Genomic DNA, 19618 nt, shown 5'->3' on the forward strand with positions numbered 1-19618 from the left:
AAACGAAAAAATACGGATTAAATAAAATTAAATTAAATAAACAATTGCGTCATGCCTTGGTTTATCAATTGGTTTTTTTGCGCTATTTCCGCTCTTCTCGCATAATTTAAATGGAATTATGTGTATCATACATCTTCATTCGATAAATATATTAATTACCATATTAAAATATAAACTGACTACATCCTCTGTTACTACCAGCGTTGCCAAATAGTGCAATTTGCGGAAATATCAGTGATAGAAATGTGTGAAAGTGATGTTACGCAAAGATTTTGGGGGAGATTTTCGATGTTTACGACGGAGGTATCCATGTCGTAATGAAAATATTCTAGGACTAAATAAATTTGATGGCCACACATGAACTTCTGGTCTCACATTTAAAATTTCTCGGTGTAATTTCTCGTCTCCATGACGCAAGGAGTATTTACGTTGGCGCAACCAAAAAAAAGACCACTTTTCACCGTTGTAAATAAGTAAATTCCTTCCTCACAGAGCGGTTACTCACATTGGAGCATTTGCACGAAAAATGTTCATTGCTTCATCTGAGAGTGCTCAATGAGCTGATTTCGCAGTGTTTTATCATAATATTGTCCTCCAATGGCAAATTGTATATGGGTAGAATTAAAAGTGGGAAAATGTACCGCTTTGTGACGTCATCTGGCGGCACTTTCCATTTAAACGCGTGTATTTCACCAGATTCAGTTGTTTTGTCATGTCTCCCCCCAATAATTGTTCAATTTAGAAATCAAGGAATTCTCGTGCTTGGTCAGGGTGTCTAAATTTCCAGACCTTCTTGCGGGATTTCCGTACTTTCTCGGTACTTCCGGACCACTTTTCAAAAATCAGTACTGTTGTCAGACTTTCCAGAAATTCCGGACTTGTAGACACCCAGTTAGTTCTGTTAGTGGTTTTGTCTGAAACATAACATTCACCAAATTTCAGACACCTGCAAATTCTCCATTTGCATGAATAACTTTCGATGCTCCGAATGAGAGGGAAGACTGCAGTTACTCGACGAAGCCGTTTACCCATGGCATAGTTCTAGAGTGAATAAGGAAGGCTTGACATTTTTAAACCTCTCAGCAAGAGGAGCCCCTCCCCGAGTTGGTTTCTCCTCTCGGCTAGAGCACGCCTCTGTTCCGAGAATCAGCTGCGGTTGCCAAGTTTTGCGGAAAAAAGTGTAGTTGGCACTCGTCAGTGGTGAAAAGTAAAAGCATCTGGCAATTTTTGGGCAGGCCTCATTCGGGAATCCGACTGCTTGACGGCGCGAAATATTAAAATGCCCCGTTCGGGCGCGAGCGTTCGCACTGCGGCCCAGTGCGACGCCACGCTCGAGCCCATTCATTTTGCCTACTTAACATTTCTGGGTCACTTTTTAAGCTCCTGCCGCGTCGATGCCGGATTCAATGAAAATTAGACCCTGTGTTTAAAGCTTGCAGGGCGGACTCCTGGGGTATCGATGGTCAATGTGCGAAATCACATATCTCTACTTGGGTGTTTCAAAATTCTCCTTCCTATTTCATTTTTGCGAAAAGAATCAAACCAAATTGACCACTACACAAGGTACGATGTAAGACATTCTGATACATGTTTCTTAACCAAAATTTCACGTAAAAAACGATTTGCTCGACGAAAATTACTAAAATGAACTCCTCTCAGAGATATTTAATGTTTCTTGATGCGTGAATTCAAACCTCCTTCTCATGAAAACTCGATTGTCTACGTGAATCAAATCGCACACTAAATAATACCGTGGCAGTCTCTGCAATACAGAAATGTGGAAACTTCAATCTTGACGCTTTGGTTCAACTATAGCAAATTGTTAACGCTTCGAACAATAAAGGGTAGGTGAGGAGCATTGCCTAATTGAGAAGCCTGCCAAAACCATTGGAAGGTGCGATTTGACTCATGTAGAGTATTGCGTTTCTTGTGACCGGGCAATTCAAATTTCCCGTGACCAATGTAAAATAAAAACGTTAATATCTTATTCAGAAGTTGATTTCAGTAATTTTTGATGCAAGATTCGTGTTTTACGTGAAATCTTGATTAAGAAACGTGAATCAGAATACTTACATTAGTGCCTTGTCAATTGGTCTATTCTTAGCTTGAAATTGATACAAAATATTCTGCTGACTGCTGAGAAAAATCAAGGAACTTATCAAGAGATTACCCAAACCAGTTTGCTAAAGAATAAATAAAGTATGACGGGAAGTTTGTAATGTCGCAAATGGAGATACTTGGTTTTGCTTTGAGACTATCGGAAGAAAAAGAAGCAAAGGAGAGAGAAGAGGAGAAGGTGGAGAAAGAAAATATGGAGGAAGATAAAGATAGAGGGATAGGAGGACGAGGAATGATAAACAAAGAAAGAAGAGGAGAAATCATAGAAAGAAGAAGAGGAAAAAAGAAAGAAATGAAGAATAAGAAGAAAGACAGCATGAAGAAGAGGACCAAAAAAGGGACGAAGAGGAGGAGATGCAATAAAACGGAGAAGAAAAAAGATATGGAGAAGAGGAGGGATAATAGAGAGAAGAAAAATGGGAGGAAAGAAGTGACAGAAGCAGTTTTTTCTCAGCCTTTCATTACCCTAATTCTGTTTCCTCTCCTTCTACTTCTTCCTACTTTAGTAAAAGGCTTTCACGGCGAGATGAAGGCGTTGAGATGTACACGTTTTGTAAATTGAAAGCTATTTTCACCACCTTTGCTATCAATTTATTTTCTACATTCCTATGCTTTCTCATTTAATTAATAAACATGTATAATTTATTAATTTAGTTCGAGACTGGAAAGTTAATGAGGGCGGACAGTGAATCCTGAAGTTTTCCGTGGAGCTGGCACTTTTCCAACGTCGCAGTCTCTGGCTTGCTCCTTTCCTCGTCGGCCCCTCCAGCCCCCTTTTCGTCACCGTTCTCCACACCTACCTATTTCTCAAGGACCCTTACTTGCCTGTTTATCCTCCCTTGTTAGTCGTAATAATCTGTAATTTTCTTCCTGCCAGCCCTGCTGTTTGTTGTGGCCTTCTCCCGTTATCATTTACCTGTTCAGGCGCCTGCCTAGCGCCCGATTCGTTATCTTCTCGCTTCGCGTTTCCTATTCTTAACTCCCTCCTGTTTGAGCCGAGCTTTCAGCGTTCACGTCTCAATTACACCCCCTTCTCGGAGGGAGATTTTCTCCCTCGGAGTCTCTGGCGGACAAAGGGTGGGATATTAACGCCAGTCTGACAGACTCGGGTCCTATAGGACTCCTAATGAATCGACGGTATGGAGCCGCGGAAACGCGTAGAAACCTGAGACTTCATACTGCCGTGCTAAGGAAAAACGCCGTATGAGTCTTAAGGCGTTGCCAAATTTACTTAGGCAAATCACTCATTTTCAGGAAAATTTGTAAAAAGTTTTCCTCCGATTTCTCAGACAATTTTTTTTGTAACTTGATCTAAAGTGTCTGAAAATGTCGAGGAAATTCATAAATTTTCTCAAAAATAAACATTTTATGGGAGGAAATGTGGCAACTCTCGAATGTTCATACGGCGTTCTTCCGTGGCACGGCAGCATAGTTAGTAGAGTCCCGGATTAAGGAACGTGAGTCCATTCCAAGGTTGCCGATTTGACTAAAACAATTAATTTATTTTACAAAAATGTACGCGTGCAATTTTTATACAAAAGGACCCTACAACAAAACGGCCAAATCGGCCTAAACACGGAATCCTACGATTTTCTCGGGGATGAAAGAGTGTCTTCCCGGACACTCAATACTGGTCATATTTTTTGCCTAACCCCCAGGGAAAAGGGGGGATGGGGGGTCAAAGTCAAAAATTTTAAAGTAACATAACTTCTCAACGGTTTGTCGTAGAAAGATGATCTTGGTGTCAAAATTTCCAGAAAAATAAGAGCTTTCAGAATATATGTATGACATTAATAAAATTTTAAATTTTGACTCACTTTTGGGGGAATTATACAAGGTCCCCCTTTCGTAATTTTTCGTTTTTCGATATTTTCGGTCGTTCGGTTCGCACGAAGCAAAACAAAACCAACTTTAAATGAAAGTAGAGGGCATAAGGTTTAAGACAAGCTCAAGTTCATCTTGGGGAAACAATTAGAAGCGGAGTTATGAGTCTTCAAAGTTGACGCGGCGCGCGGGAACCTTGTATGTTCCGAGTCTCAAGGTCACCTGCGCCCCCCGGATTGCCTGCAGGTCGCAAGTTTTTGTGTTTTTATGCTTCAGTAGGTCGTTCTTAATGAAGATAGAATAATCGGAATTTTTTAATTTTACACAACGGGCCTTCGGTGAGGTGCACCACATTAACGTTAAAAAATTTTAACTGCGTTTCAAATTGCCCCCTCAAGAATAACTTAGACTTGTTTTGAAGCTCAAAGCTCGTCTGTTTCTACGAGAAACTATTTGCCTTTGGCAAGTGAGTTTCGTCAAGCGCTGTAGCTTATAGCTCAATTAAAAAATTTTAAAATTAGGGGTACCCCAAAATTTGGCATCAATGGGTTATAATTTCTAAATGGTTCAGTTTTGTATGGATCATATGTATATTTGAACTGAGGGTCCATGGTTTCTTCTAAATTATAACAGCAGAATCGTCATCGACAGCAAATGTTTAATGAGGTATTATGGACATAATGGTTGATCATCAAAGCCCCCTCTCGCTCCCCCCGTAAAATTAAAAAATTCCGATTATTCTATCTTCATTGAATGATTTACATAAAAAACGACCTACAGAAGCATAAAAACACAAAAACTTGCGACCTGCAGGCAATCCGGGGGGCGCAGGTGACCTTATTTTGGGTGGCTCTAATTCCGGTTACACTTAGGAAGCTCCCCTTGTGAGTCGAGTTGGGTTAAGTTAGGTCACGCAACTAAACTAACTCTCCGGCAAAGCTGGAGGTATCACTCCAATTGAAGGCGCCCCAATCCTGAATGTGTGATGCGCTTCCGATTTGTTTCGCTTATGATAAAGGCGATGCCGTCCCGTCGTTGCACAAAGGAATGGCAAATCAAGTGTTTGATAAAACGAACCATATAAATAATAAAATAAAGTAATATACATGATTGCGTTATGGCTTTGCTTATCAATTGGTTTTTTCATGAAAATAAACTGATAATGGGAAAGTTCATCACATTTAAAGATGAAAGTTCAGTTGAGCGAAACTACATCGAGTTTAGCACAAAGAACCAAATTATTTGGTACACAAGGGTCTGCTCACTCTAGAGATTCTTTTTTATTTCTCCTTTAAAGGAGTTTCCGTTTAAAAATGTTCATATTAATAAATTGTAGGGACTTTATTTGTTTATTTTTCACAAAAAAGTAAAATTTGCTGCGAAAATGATTTTTAACTTTTTTACAAACTTTAAAAACTTGGTTCTTTTCTCCTAAATGGAGAGAAAGCAAATTGATTCTGAGCAAAGGACCAAGTACACACTTAGTTTTTCTCGGGTTTCTTAATTGTAGACTCAACTCGGAAAAAGAAATCAACGCAATTACAATGCTTATAGAGATGAGATATGATTGATGCTGCGCAGCCCGTGACAAGATATACAATAATTGAGCAAATTACACAGCGGGTGACAAGGCTAATCTTCACGTAAATACTCAAAACGTTTCGGCTGAAAACTCAGCTTCCCTCAGTTGAATATAACAGTACAACATTTTTTAAAAAATCTGAGGAGGGCTGAGTTTCAGCTGAAACGTCTTGGTATTATGTACATGAAGATGAGCGAACGATTATTATACTAATAATGAATGGTAAAGAACTTCAGCCTGTTATTATGATTATAAATAATGCAGCTTCTACTCGTTCTGGTTGGTGTCCTCATGTTACATATGACTCTCATAAGTATGATAACTCTTAACACGATAATTACAGAAATTTCGAACAATAAGTAAAATATTATCATGATAATAATATGAGCATAACGAGGAAATTACCCACTATTAACATCTCGCATAATTTGAATCACTCTATCAAAAGCAACCCTCACATTAGCTTCATAATGAAAAGTTAAGAATAAACCTGTTATAAACTGCATCAGCATTGAAAGACGCGACAAAGACCCAAAATTCCAAAAATAGGAGATATTAGAAGGTGAACTTAAATCTACAATAAAATTATTCACTCGACTCAGATTAGATTTACGGTAAAACTTGTAATATTAGCCGCTGGGTAATTTGTTTTATTATTGAATGCTTATATAGTTCTTTCAAGCAACTGGCGAGCACAACCTTTACTTGCAAACACTGGCTATACTTTTCATTATAAACTTATTCGGCCGTTGCCTAATCAAAATTTTGGCTAGAAAGATGCATCTTTCTAACCAAAATTTTGATTTATTTTTAAGGGAAGTTATACAGGTATAACTTCCCTTAAAAATAAAAATAATATAAAAATAAATATTTTATCGGAGGGATGGTTCGGCGATGTTTGAATGAAAATACGGCGAGCTTCCTGCACATGGAGGTGTAATCCTCTTGTTCAGCCCTGGGCGGAACGAAACGTCCCGGGACCCCACGCGACGCGCCAGGTATGAAGGAAATCTCCCGGTTTGAACGACGCGACGCTATAAGGCGAGAGGAGGAGGGTAGAAAAGAAACCTAGATAAAGCTACCTAAAGCAGGATAACTTTCAGATCTGCGGATCTGACCCTTTATGCGGAACTCGCTTGGGGTGACGCTCGGCGCATCAAGTTCTGCTGAGCTCTACGGGAGAATTTTATGAGAGGATCGGATGAAGCTTTTTTACCCGACCAATCTGATATCAGCCTGCTGTGTTATGACCTGCCCTGAGGTATTTTTATGGAGAGAGTATGGACGCTGTGGGCCCCGTGGAGACTCTTAGAAACCAAAAAAAAGAAGCGGTGACTTCGGGTTAGGTGCCGTTCGTGAAATAAGTAAAGCTCCTCGGGGGAGGGGGAGGGGGAGGAGGTGAGCGTATTATGCCTTCTCGTTAAAGGGGTAAAAACTACGTCACAAAAGCGTTCAGATGGAGTAGGGGTTGAAAAATCCGGAATTGAACGTTACTTTTTTTAATGACCGGCCCTTTATTACCAACCTTGGACCGTTATCACTTGTTCCCCTTCCTACCAACCTCGCCATGGCAGAAGTCTAGGTTGAAAAGATTTTAAAGAATGTAAGACATGAAAATGGTTTTGCAACTGAGTAAATATGCCGAACTCTGCATAACTTCCGAATACTCAATAGAAAAAATCGTTTTATGTCATTTTGAAAAACTAGCGAGTAATGTGTGACGTTCACTACAGTTTCGGTCTTAAAATCTCTATGAAGCATAGATGGCTAAGCAAATGAGATTTGGACCCTCCTGTGACTATACTCTCCCTGAAGAGGTACTCTGACCCATTCATTTAACCATCTACATTCATAAATGGGAACTACTATAGGTCGCGACCACCGACATTATGTGACGCTCAACAGGTTTTTGCAACATTTGTACCTGAAAGTAAAATCCAAAAAGTTGATGCGTCTATCACCTGATTGCTCATAAACTATCAACCATCAGAACCAGTAAACAGTTGAATAGATGTAATTTTTCGGAGTGTTTTCTAAGGCGGAAATTTCGCGAAGGTCAGCATAATTAATAAAATTGATATTTTAAACTGTGGTCCTTACCAGATTTCCTGAAAGGGCAGTGGAGATGATCAGCGCAGATCTGAAAGCAAAAGGGGAAAAAACTGGTTAAAAATAATTCAAAGATCGAATTATTGTTGTGACAATAAATCTAAGATCGCGAAACTTTCAATTCTGAAATAATACGAATGGAAAAACATTTTCTATATCATTTCCTATATGAATCGCTGCAAAAAATTAGACTCCCTTAAAAGCTCATGATATCATATTACCTTGTCTCTTCATCTGTTCAAATGTTTCGCTATAGCTTTTATTGGTGAGCTATAACTGACGATCATCGGGATAGTTAATCTGCGGAATAAACGACGTCAGGCAAGATTCCCGATTGGTTGACACCCCCCCCCCCCCCCCCCCCCCCCCAATCATCATGCCAGGCGCCTCAAACGTAATTTTTTTACGTGTCAGACACCTCTATACTCCTCCTTTATCCCTTCTACCATAAATGTCTGACTTCATTCACGAGCAGCGACTGAAAGACCCGCGTCCCTAAAAGACCAATATGAGGCGATAAGAGGCGGGGAATGGATCTTTTACATCGCAAGGCATCTTGTTAAGAAGCCAATTTCTTGCCATTTTTGTCCGGAGCTAGTTTCTTTCTGCCGCAGTCGGAATTTATTCATGTCGAGAGCCGACTGAATAGGTGTCGCTTTTTCTGTTGCAGGGGATTAAAATAAAATAAATAAAACAAAATGGGATATCGTGAGGGGATAGAAGAAATACTGCTAGCGCGGCGTTCTTGCCAGTCGAGGCGGGAGAGGAGAATTCCGAGTCTGGGAAGTTACCGAGCGCGCGATGATTTAAATGGAAAAGTTGGCAACGCTGGAGGGGAAAACGTAGGAAATGATTTATGGTAACGCGCCGCGGCGCCGCGTTGTAAGGGGAGGGGGGAGAGGAGGGGAGGTGGCATGAAAAACTCCGGGGAAGTTGCGCGGGATTGACGTGTATTTATCTCCCCGCAAGCTGCAAGATTTCATTAGAAACCCATCATTTATCCACGGCTGAGGCCTACTTTTATGTACCGTTCCTGTTGTGAAACATTTTTTTACATAAACAGTGAAAGAACCGTGGAGCTCTCATGGCATATTTCGAAATTTCCGCTCGAATTTAATTTTTCAAGATAATACTAGGCAAAATTGTTGCGCGCAATTTTCAGAATCAGAAGAACGAAAAGAAATCAAACGGAATTTTGTATGATGACTTGTATCAGGCTTCCTTCAAAAAAAAGTATGAAAATGTCATAGGGAATTTGCAACGTCGCAAACTGAAGTGAGTAGTTTGGTACTATCATCTTTACACACGCGGCCGTCATCGGTAAAATGGAATTTAGTGCACAGTAGACAAGTCATCGCGAGAGGGCTTTCGGTCAAGTTCGGTCCAAAATTATTCATGTTTTCGGCGGAACACTCGAAGAATGAGCTGTGAGCGTTGAAGCTCATTTGCTGATCAGCAGAGGTCGTGAAAATGTTTATAATCGGACAATTTTGAGCCCCAGTCGTGGCAGATAAAGAGCTTTCCCCCACAGCCACGCTCTTTCAACTGTACTTTTCAAACCTTCATAACTACAGTTTAGTTTCACATACCTAGGCTTTTTTTTCTTTTTTCGTGTACACGTACCAACATTTTTGTGAAACATGCCTTTACACTAGAGTATTAATTACAAAACTTTCACCTCCAGAGTCTGCGGCACTAAAGGTTGTTGTTTTTTTTTTTTTTTTTTTTTTTTTTTTTTTTTTTTTTTTTTCCCCGTCACACGTTCATGCGTATGCGGAATGAAAAAAAAATAATAAAAAAGATAAACGAATAATAAAATCTGGTAGTTAGGTGGCAGTATTAGTAACAATTGCTGCGGAACTTGTACTCATGCACTTTAGCAATATCCACCGATTTTTTGGACACATACTGCTGCAATTTTGAAAATTTGATGGTCACTACCTTTCTTGGTAACTGGAAAAATGATTAGCCTTGATTCTTAAGGCACAGAAACGAAGATTTGGTTACAAGACTTCGGTGCCCCTTTCCCTGACGGGTTTGAGTTTTTTTGATCCCGCCATTCCCGTCTGTGGACTGATAGATGAAATTGATACACAAATTAGTAGACAAAAAAGAAGACACAGGGAAAATGGGGCGATCCTATTGGCGGAGGGGGGTGGTTGCAATGGGAAAAGGAGGTAAGTTATAGACTCACTGACGGCAACTAACGAAAGATCTTACCGACAGTACATTATTTTTGCCCTTGTCTATGACAACCAATTGTCTGTTTCAACCAATTTACATCTCTTTGTCCATCGATTTCAATAATCAGCTTGTTGATATGCATGTCATATTTATTGAAGGACTCTTTTCTGATATCGACGTATCATCATGATTACTATAGGCTCTCTCATTCCTCTACCCAAGTTTTCATTTTTTTGTCATCGTTAGTTCTACAGATCGTTTGGGTCACGATTTCCATGATTTTGCATCTATCAATCAACAGATTATAACCTCTAGATGAGCTAGTTCTCTTTTACAATTTTGCAATATGAGCTGATAGTTTAGATACTCTGGCATAAAATGATGAATTTTTCCACATGAATAAAGTGAATTTTCACATCTTCTCAGGTCGTTCTAAAATACTGTTGGGCGAATATCAAGATACAAATATTTGCGGCTTTTGACAGGTTATAACAGCTAGATGAGCATGCTTCCCTCTAATTTTCGAAATGTAACCCAATTTTTTTTTCCGCATTATATACGGGATGAAATTGTGATACTTACCCATCAGACAATGTAAATCATATCTTGTCATAATTGCTCCTGAAGATCTACTGGGCCGATTTTCATAATATATACGGTTATTGGCAAATAATAAGATCTAGATGAGTCCGCTTTCATTAAATTTTTTAAATATTACCTAGGAAGTAACCCACCATGGACACAAAGCGTTCTCCTATCCTTCGAAAGCAAAAAAACGAGGAAACAGTTCTGCCATGCTAAGGAAAACCGCCGTAAGAACATTCAGGCGTTGCCAAATATCCTTTGATAAAACACGAATTTCCTGGTAAACATATGAATATTTTTCATCCAATTTTTCAGATAATTTTGTTCGCAATTTCACCTGAAGTTCCTTAAAATTTCAAGGAATAATATTCACAACTTGCCTCAAAAATAAACATTATATCGAAGGAAATTTGGCGACTCTCGAATGTTCCTACGGCGTTTTTCCTTATCACGGCGGAGTTCACCCGCAACGTCACAAAGTTTCCGCTCATTTTGCAATTCAAGGGAACATGATTTGACGCGGCAACGTTGAGGTCGAGCCCCTTTAATCCCGAAGCTGCCACACGACAAACGTTGCCAAGTTATACGATTAAATTTGGATATTTCACATGGGTTTAAATCGTCCCTCCTCTGACGTAAGGGCTCATCTCGATTTCCATGTGAGCCTTATCCTTCATGAAGTCCATCCTTTTCGGGGCTCACGCAGAAATTAAGGTAAAATCAACGAGCGTTTTCACGTCGGAGAGGCGAAGAAACGGAGGAAAAGTGCTGATTTTTCAGCACTATACGGCAACGGCCGACGTGACTGGATGGACGGCAATCCCTCCGCGGCAACTGCCTTGCCGATGGGACTTTCCCCCGGAACATTCCGGTGCGTCCCAATTTCTTCAGTCGCTTGCATGATAAGGCTTTTCTTCTTATCAAAAAACTTTTAATGCATAATAATATATGCGTATTTAAATATAAAAGGAAAAACAGGCTCGTCGAGAAGATCACTTGTGAGGCGAAAAAGTTTTTAAACTGATATTAGGAGATGAGATCGAGAACGCTCAGAATGAGGTCAGTATATTCGAGGCTCTCACAAAATATGGAAAAAAAAACATCTCATCTCCACCGCTGTCATTTTTTCATGGTTTGAGGAAAGACCATGTATGCAAAATTTTTGTGATATTTAATAAAATGAACTTCCAAAATGAAATTTTGTAATAGAAAAAAAAGCGTCTTCAGTGCTTTTCAAGCGATGTTGCTATTTAAAAATTTATAATTATAGTATAATTCGATGGTACGCGACAATGACCGATATTTGGAGTAGAGAAAAAAAAACGGTCGAATCATATTTTAATCAACATGAGGGTAGAAAAGAAGTCGTGGAGGAGCTTGTAGCCCCCCTCCCCCTCCTCCCGGTTAGTAATACGTTGTATACAAAGATGGGTACTTTTAACGATTCTCTGCCATAAAACGCAATCAATAAATTCATTCCTTTTATAAAATTGAATTTCAAAATTTTCAACCTGACAACGCTGTGATGGGGATCAAAATTTTTGGGGGGTCTTGAAACTTTCAGAGGTATTATGTTTAAGCCAAGCAACACATAAAAAAGTTTTATCTCCATCAAAGCAAGGTAAGGGGTGCGGTGGGTTTTCCTCCGTTCACGGTCCCGAATTTGACCCTTTAAAACTTAAAACTGGCTTTACTTTCAAGGAGCTCAATACGATATTTTAATTTTTGGCGGGATTGTTAGTGGAGGTTCCCTTCTGCAAGGTCTTGAAGGTCCCATCAATAGGTATTTCCATTTTATCTACGTTTTTTCAAGCATATTGTAGGAGTTGTAAAAGCGGTCTGCAAGAGCGCAGCGAAGCGCCTTCAATTTTGCTTGATACCCTAAGCTTCACTGCAGAGTTAGTTTAGTTGCTTAACCCAACCGAACCTAGCTTCGCTTAATACTCTTCACCTCCCTTCCGTTTTTCGAGCATAAAAAAGGATGACGATTAAACGGCAACACTGCTGTTATGTCTTGTTCATGTTAACACCTCGTAAGCGCAATATCTCAAAACGGGAACACAAAGGATACTGATACATACGCCGCTCCGTAAAAAAATTATAGTTGTTATTGGTTTAAATGAGTTATGCAATGAAGTTCAGAGATGTTTTCTGACACGACTATAATGCTTATATTTAAATCGTAGGAAAAAACACTAAAAAGCAAAAATTCGGCTTGCGGCTACAATTTTCTAACATGACTTCAGAATGGCATCCAGTTAAATTGTTGACAATTTCTTATTCAATTTCGGAAAGCTAATTTAAAGAAACATCAGTAAAAGTCCCAATTTTTTACTTATCGCTATTAAAAGGAATTACCAATGTCCTCCTTAACCCGGTACTCTACCCCTCCCATTGATAATCATGGAATGACTATGTCCCTGAAATTTTCAAAACCCCAAAAAGCTTTTTTCCCGCTGCAGTATTGCGAAGTTGGAAATTTTGAAATTGAATATTAAAAAAAGAAGAAGGCTTTTGAGTTGCGCTAAACAGCCAGTATTTGATGTAAAAGAGACCATAGCTTTTTCAGTGCTTTCTAAGCGTTGTCGACATTTTAACAAACTTTAATTATAATCACATTTCTTCGATGGTACGCAACAATGACCGATTGGGCAATCTGAAAGCCGGCCACTACGTGAAACTGGCCGCTGACGTGGTGAATTTGAAAATGTTACAAATTATGCAGATTGCAAGGGTGCATTTCAGACTTTCCTGATGTAACCAACGTAATTTTCGAGCGATTTTACACACAGAAATTCTATTCACCTAGCCGTATCTCCTGCGTGCAAAAGACCCTTTCGCTTTTTTATTCGCGATGCAACAATATTATTGCGCGTTCAGACAGGCTCTCTGATTGTGCTTGTAATCTTGAGGACGTACCAGTAAAAAGCGCCTTCAATTTCGAGTGATGCATTTCTGTTGGCTTAGCAGTAAGTATAGTTGTATTCTCTCGCAGCGAGTCCATCAAATTAGACGTGTTCAGGTACTCAAAAAGCTAAGAGCCGTGATTCAATATTTTGCCTCGTCCACGCGCGCCCTAAGTGGGCGCCTCAAAAACAATAGCTTTTCATTGTCAGTTTTTATTGTTCTCGGAACAAAGGGGAGCAGAAAAGAGGTGAAGAACTAAACTCTAACACCAAGCAGTACGAGAATAAAACGAGGTAACCGAGAGGAAGAGTTTATAGCTCTGCCGTGTTAAGGGAAAACGCCGTATGAACCTCCAAGCTATGTCTTTTCTTCGATAAAACATGGGTTCCCTGGTTAAATTATAAATATTTTTCTTTCAATTTTTCAGAGAATTTTGTCCATATTTACATCTAAAGTTCCGGAACTTTTAAGGAAATATATTCAAAACTTTCCTCAAAACTGAACATTTTATCGAAGGAAATTTGGCAACCCTCGAATGTTCATACGGCGTTCTTCTTTGGCACGGCAGGGCTGTTTTTAATGTTATTTGAAGTGCCGTTTCTTTCACTTTTTGATTCGATCGATCTGTCCCTGAGCTCTCATTTCCAGGATACAAGTACATACTTTGGAATTTAAAAAAACTTTTTAAAAGCTTACACTAATTTTTCGCATTTGTGCTCGAATTTTAAATGGTGGAATGACAACAGACTTCGCTTCAGAGATTTCTAGAAAATATTGAGGCAACATCGAAATTCTGGCTTCCTACGTCCACTTTCTGGTTAACGGAAGAAATCTGTTCATTCCGGTTTCTGGTCTGGTTCTGGTCCATTTAATTGGAAAATTCCAATGTTCTGCCACTCAGTGGGCTGATAATTGATATTGATAGACAAAGCTACGAACAAAGTAGACATATGAAAAGTGTAGCGATCCTATTGGTGGAGGTGAGTGGTTGCAACTAACAAAGTAGGTGAGTAATAGACTAACTGACGTCATCCAGCGAGAGACCATTCAGTTAGTCAATCATTTTCTCCCGTATACTATGACAGCCACCCTTATCAACCAAAAGGGAGCTCTATTTTCTCTTCGTCTCCTTTGTCTAATGCTTTGTCTACTAATTTCAATAATCAGCCTGCAGGAGTTTTTTTCATGAAGAGCCAAAGTGGAGGTTCATTCAACACATTTTAATAATTTTACGAATCACATTCCATTTTGTGAAAATAATAATGGTTAGCGTGGAATGGAAATTCACGGATAAACTCAGAAAGACTTTAATCACCCTCAGTACACCTGACTTATCAAGAATCCTAGTGAAGATGAAATCCTGATTTCAGTGTTTTGGAATCCATAAGTAAATGAAAAGAAATAATTCGAACATAGCTACATATAGATATGCATATTACATGACTGTAATTTTGATATGCATCACACCGTTTTACTGAATCCAATTACAGCTGATCTACACCAAAAGTTTTTTGGAACGAAAAAACCTACATGCATCTGCTAGAAAGGTGCTTTGATCCATTCGGAGTTAAAATATCCCCCTTCCTGCACCATCTCCCGGTAACTGCAGATGTATGAGTACGTAACACTTGTAAAAGTATGTGAGTGTGCATGATTTAGAGGAGGGTATCAGTTTACTTTAACAAAATACTTGCGTGAGTTGGGCTCCAAAATAGATAAATATGTGTCATGATGTCGTATCATACGCTCATATCATGACTGATTGGTACGGGCACATTGGCAGCAACTCAATTTTCCATGGGAGGTGAAAAAAGGGTTTCCATCGAAAGTAAGGTTGCCAAAATAAACGGCATTTTTTTCAATTTTTAAAGCGGAGATCCGAACAGTGTATCGGTATTTTAACATATGAATGGCTGACAACCGCGATCGAAAGCGCTAACGATGACACGAATTCTCGCCCTTCATGGAACGCGTGAATACTCTGCAAAAGACGGGGGGTATGGGAGAAGTTTCTCAGGTATTGTTTTCATTTTTTGGGGTCATCATTTTTCAAAGGGCTCGAGCGCCATCAGTAGCGTGGCGTGCTTTGCGACGAATCGATTGATCTGCCGATTGGACCTATGGTGAAGGATCGATTCCCAACGGACACCTTAATGATCGATTCTTTAACGTTGCTCCTAATAGGGAAATATCGATACCTAGTCGATTATTCACGTTTCACCACTGACGAGGGACAGAGCGCGAGAGCTGGGGTATGAAACGTTCGGACACACTCCAGCAGCGAATCGCCTGATAATTTATTCATCCTTTATCTTTTCACTCATATCCGTTTATTTTTGTCGATTATTTCTATCCCTGCTGTGCGTTGTAATGAAACATTGGATCCCAAAGCGTTTCCGTCGTATATCAGCGACCCCGGTCTCTTTTATAATTTCGTTATTTATACGTTCTCGGTGTAAATGTCCGTCTATTCGACGCTTTCATTTGTTCGAAATTTTTATTTTACAGATTTCTATAAGGACTGAGTTTTAGACACACTGGAAAAAAAAACACATTGGATCTGGAGTCCAGACTCTTGAAAAAATTGACAAAAAAAAATACTCTTGATTCAATCGGATTTTTGCTTGGATCAAAACGAAATCCGCTTAAATTAAGAGGCTTGGTTCTTGATTTAAGCTAGATTCTGATTGAATCAGGAGTACTTTTTTTTGTCGATGTTTTTAAGAGTCTGGACTCTAGATCCAATGCGTTTTTTTTTTCCAGTGCATGATAGTGCACGAGAAAATAAGAAAAATAGACCGCTAGTAATGAAGTAACTAAAAAACTGTATAAATTAAATGATGCTCTATGAATAAAAAATAGTGTATTTTTTTCGGAAAATACACTAAAAGGTCAAGAGAGAATTTGCCGTGAGCCGTAACAGTGTAGAAGCCAAATAAATTTACACACTTCTGAACTGCGACAGAAGATCGTCTAACGTCACTTTCGCATGTACACAGAAAGAAATAGATTGCTGATTTTACAATTAAATTGTTAAAAAAATATGTCCGACATGTTTTAAATGTACATTTTACAATAGTAGAAAGCTAAATTAACCACAAGTTAAATTAACATTTTTGTATTCTATAATTTACATAGAAACACTTTTTTTAACTACAAAATTGTTAAAGAAGCAATTTCATTTTTTTCCCCTTTAAAGTGAGGAGAAGAATCAAGATGATGGATCAACCATCGCAGTTTGAAATAGCGTACAGTTATTTGAAGGCCATATCAAGAAAAAAGGAAGAAAAAAAATGCTAAAAAGAGCTATATTGCATTGTTGCATGTAAATCCCATGCATATGTATATTTCTTTTTAGCATGAATACGTCCATTTAAACTTTTGAATTTTTAAATTCTTGTAAATTTGATTTCAAAAGCTTTCGAGTCGAAAACTACTCTACAATATTAATATGCACAGAAATGAATTAAATAGGTGCTATCCGTCCGCTATCTTGCAGTTTTGAACAATTTGACCGAGTTTTTCACAAACGAACCAACCCGCATTTTCGAAGAAATTGGGTTAAAAATGTTTTTGAGTTCCACTAGCCGTACGTTTTATCCTGCCAAAAACTGGAGGTCGAAAAACAGATATTATTTTGTGAAAAGAGGGGTTGAATTTCATTTTCTACATTGAACCTTAAGTAGGAATACAACTTCAAACCTATTTTTCTCTGTCTCAACTTAATGTGGGTTGGTTCCTTTCTGATGAACTCTGTCCAATTTGTCCTTAAATTAATTTTTCAGCTAAAACATCGGTCTGAACTTTAAATTTACTCCACATAGTTGTGACAAAGTTCGCTGTGCTAATTATCTTGTTTCTCTCGAGATCATACTTAAAGGTTGCGACTCGCGAATGACTAGCGCATTGAACTATCTCCAATGCGATCGAGGTCCGATCCGGACCACTTGCGCCTGATTTTTAATGAGGTTGCAAAATATCAACAAAAAAAAATGGGGTCGGTGCCCCCAAAGGTTTTGGTCAAAGTAACCCCACGTAAAACTAGCCGAAAAAAATTAAACGAGCTTTCGGCAACTTTGTCTTCTACTTCTCATATTGAAGCCAAACAGTGGCGTGGCGTGCTTTGCGATATATCGATTGTAATGCCATTTAAACCTATGGAAAAGGATCGATAAACAGAGTGTTCGTAGCGAACACCTTAATAATCGATTCTTTACCATGGGTTTAAATGGCAGAACAATCGATACATCGCAATTCACGCCACGCCTCTGAAACTAAATGCCGGTTACTTTTTCTTGCTGTGTGGGGGTTTAAGCGTTGCGTTTTGTTTGTGACAGGCTTATTCCATTGCAAATGCCCAGGACGGCGCCCCAACCCCCCTCCCCCCCTCGCGCCCCTCCCGGACCCCCACCCCTTCCACATCCCCGTGCACGCTAACGAGTTAATGATGCGTTATCGGAATGTAAATATAATAAATACCCAAGTGAAGAGACGCGATTTTGATCTGCGATCAGTGGGGTTAATTATCAAGGCACCGCGGCGCTGTGTTGCCGTCTCCTACTCAAAATTTGAGGCGACGCAAGCTGATAATTGAAATGGAGATGTTGCATGTGTGAGGAATTTGCGATTTGACTGTTGATTCTTAGGTAAAAGTTCGCGAGAAACACAATGATGCCACCGGTTTTCTCTGAAATCGTCTCCCAAACTCAAAAAAAGCTCTCAAAGTGAGGCCAAAATGGAGGGGATATCCCACGCTACCCTGAGAGTCCACCTCTACATCAAAACAATCTCTCCATGCAAAGATAGGGAGCAAATACATTGACAGGGCTGCCACAGGGCTTCATTTGGGGACTCCAAAATTGAAAACACGGCAACCCTGCTAATGTATTTGCTCCCAATCTTTGCATGGAAAGTTTGTCTTGATGTAGAGGTGGACTCATAGGGTAGGGTGGGATATCCCCTCCATTTTGGCCTCACTTCGAGAGCTTTTTTTTGAGCTTGGGAGACGATTTCAGGGAAAACCAGTGGCACCATCGTGTTTCTCGCAAACTTTTACATAAGAATCAACGGTCAAATCGCAAATCCCTCACACATGCAACATCTCCATTGATAGAAAGGTGATTAACAAATGAGACAACCGGTTAGCCCAATCTTCGTATCAAAAAGCAACGCTCACACTAAAAACTGATACATCCCCCCCCCTCTTTTTTAGCCATTTACGGGTATATAGGCGGTGGTATAGCCATAAAATTCTCTATGGTGGGATTCCAGAATATATATCTTAAAAAATTATATTATTGAGGGGAAATTATCCGGTCTTGGGGGCTGATCCCTGAGGACTCCCTCTTCCCTTTCCGCGGCTACTGAAAAAAGGGTTACCTCACCGCAGCATCACCTTCTTGAGCTCTTCATGAGCTGAGGCGCAATCATCGATACTTCACCATTTGAAGCTATGGTAAAGAATCCATTATCAAGGTATTCGTTATGAACATTCCGATGATCGATCCTTTTTTGTAGGTGTTGATGGTAGATCAATCTATTCACCGAAAAGTACGCAACAAATGGGGATTGTATACAAAACCAATGACAACTTCGTATTTTTCACTTTCAAAATTTGAGAATTTTATATCCTTGGACCTCACGCAAGTGCACTGAGCACACAAGAGTGTACTACACTGAGCTTTCAAACGTTACACTCTTGATACGTTTCGCTGAATGCTCTCCTCGAAATCATGAAGCCACTAAGCGGATCAAATGTTTAATATTAATTCGGTGGAGGGAACGGACCACTAGACAAGGTACGAATTTAAGCGATCTGATACATGTTCCTTAACCAGAATTTCACGTAAAACACGATTAGCGCAACGAATATTACCGAAACTAACTCCTAACGAAGATATTTACGTTTTTATTTCACATTGGTCATGAGGACTTTGAACTGCCCGCTCACTAGAAACTCAAAGCTCTACGTGAGTCGAATCGTGCACTACAACGGTTTCTGCGAGCTTCCGAATCGAGCAAAGTTCATTTCCCACCATTTGTTGTTCAAACTATAAGCAATTTGCTATAGCTGAGCCAAAGCGTCAAAATTGAGATTGCCAGATGTTTAAATCGCAGATACTGTCATGATAACGTTTAGCGCGCGATGTGAATCACGTAGAGCATTGAGTTTTCATGAGCGGGTGGTTTGAATTTACGCATCAAGAATCATTAATTATCTTCGTGAGGAGTTGATATCGGTAATTTTCGTTGTGCGCATCGTGTTCTACGTGAAATTTTGGTTAAGAATAACGTATCAGAATGCTGAAA

General features: G+C 39.4%; 1 protein-coding gene across 4 annotated transcripts in view; it reads right to left on the bottom strand.

Moving 5' to 3' along the window:
* Positions 1-19618, bottom strand: part of Hs3st-A (Heparan sulfate 3-O sulfotransferase-A) — a 186155-nt gene that overhangs the window by 25266 nt on the left and 141271 nt on the right. For all 4 annotated transcript variants that reach the window (XM_072299679.1, XM_019057630.2, XM_019057629.2 and 1 more), the window contains one exon: positions 7625-7664. The gene's annotated coding sequence lies outside the window, so the exon portion shown is untranslated. The remainder of the gene's footprint in view (positions 1-7624; positions 7665-19618) is intronic.

The sequence above is a fragment of the Bemisia tabaci genome, chromosome 1, assembly GCF_918797505.1.
Source record: "Bemisia tabaci chromosome 1, PGI_BMITA_v3".
NCBI lineage: Eukaryota > Metazoa > Arthropoda > Insecta > Hemiptera > Aleyrodidae > Bemisia > Bemisia tabaci.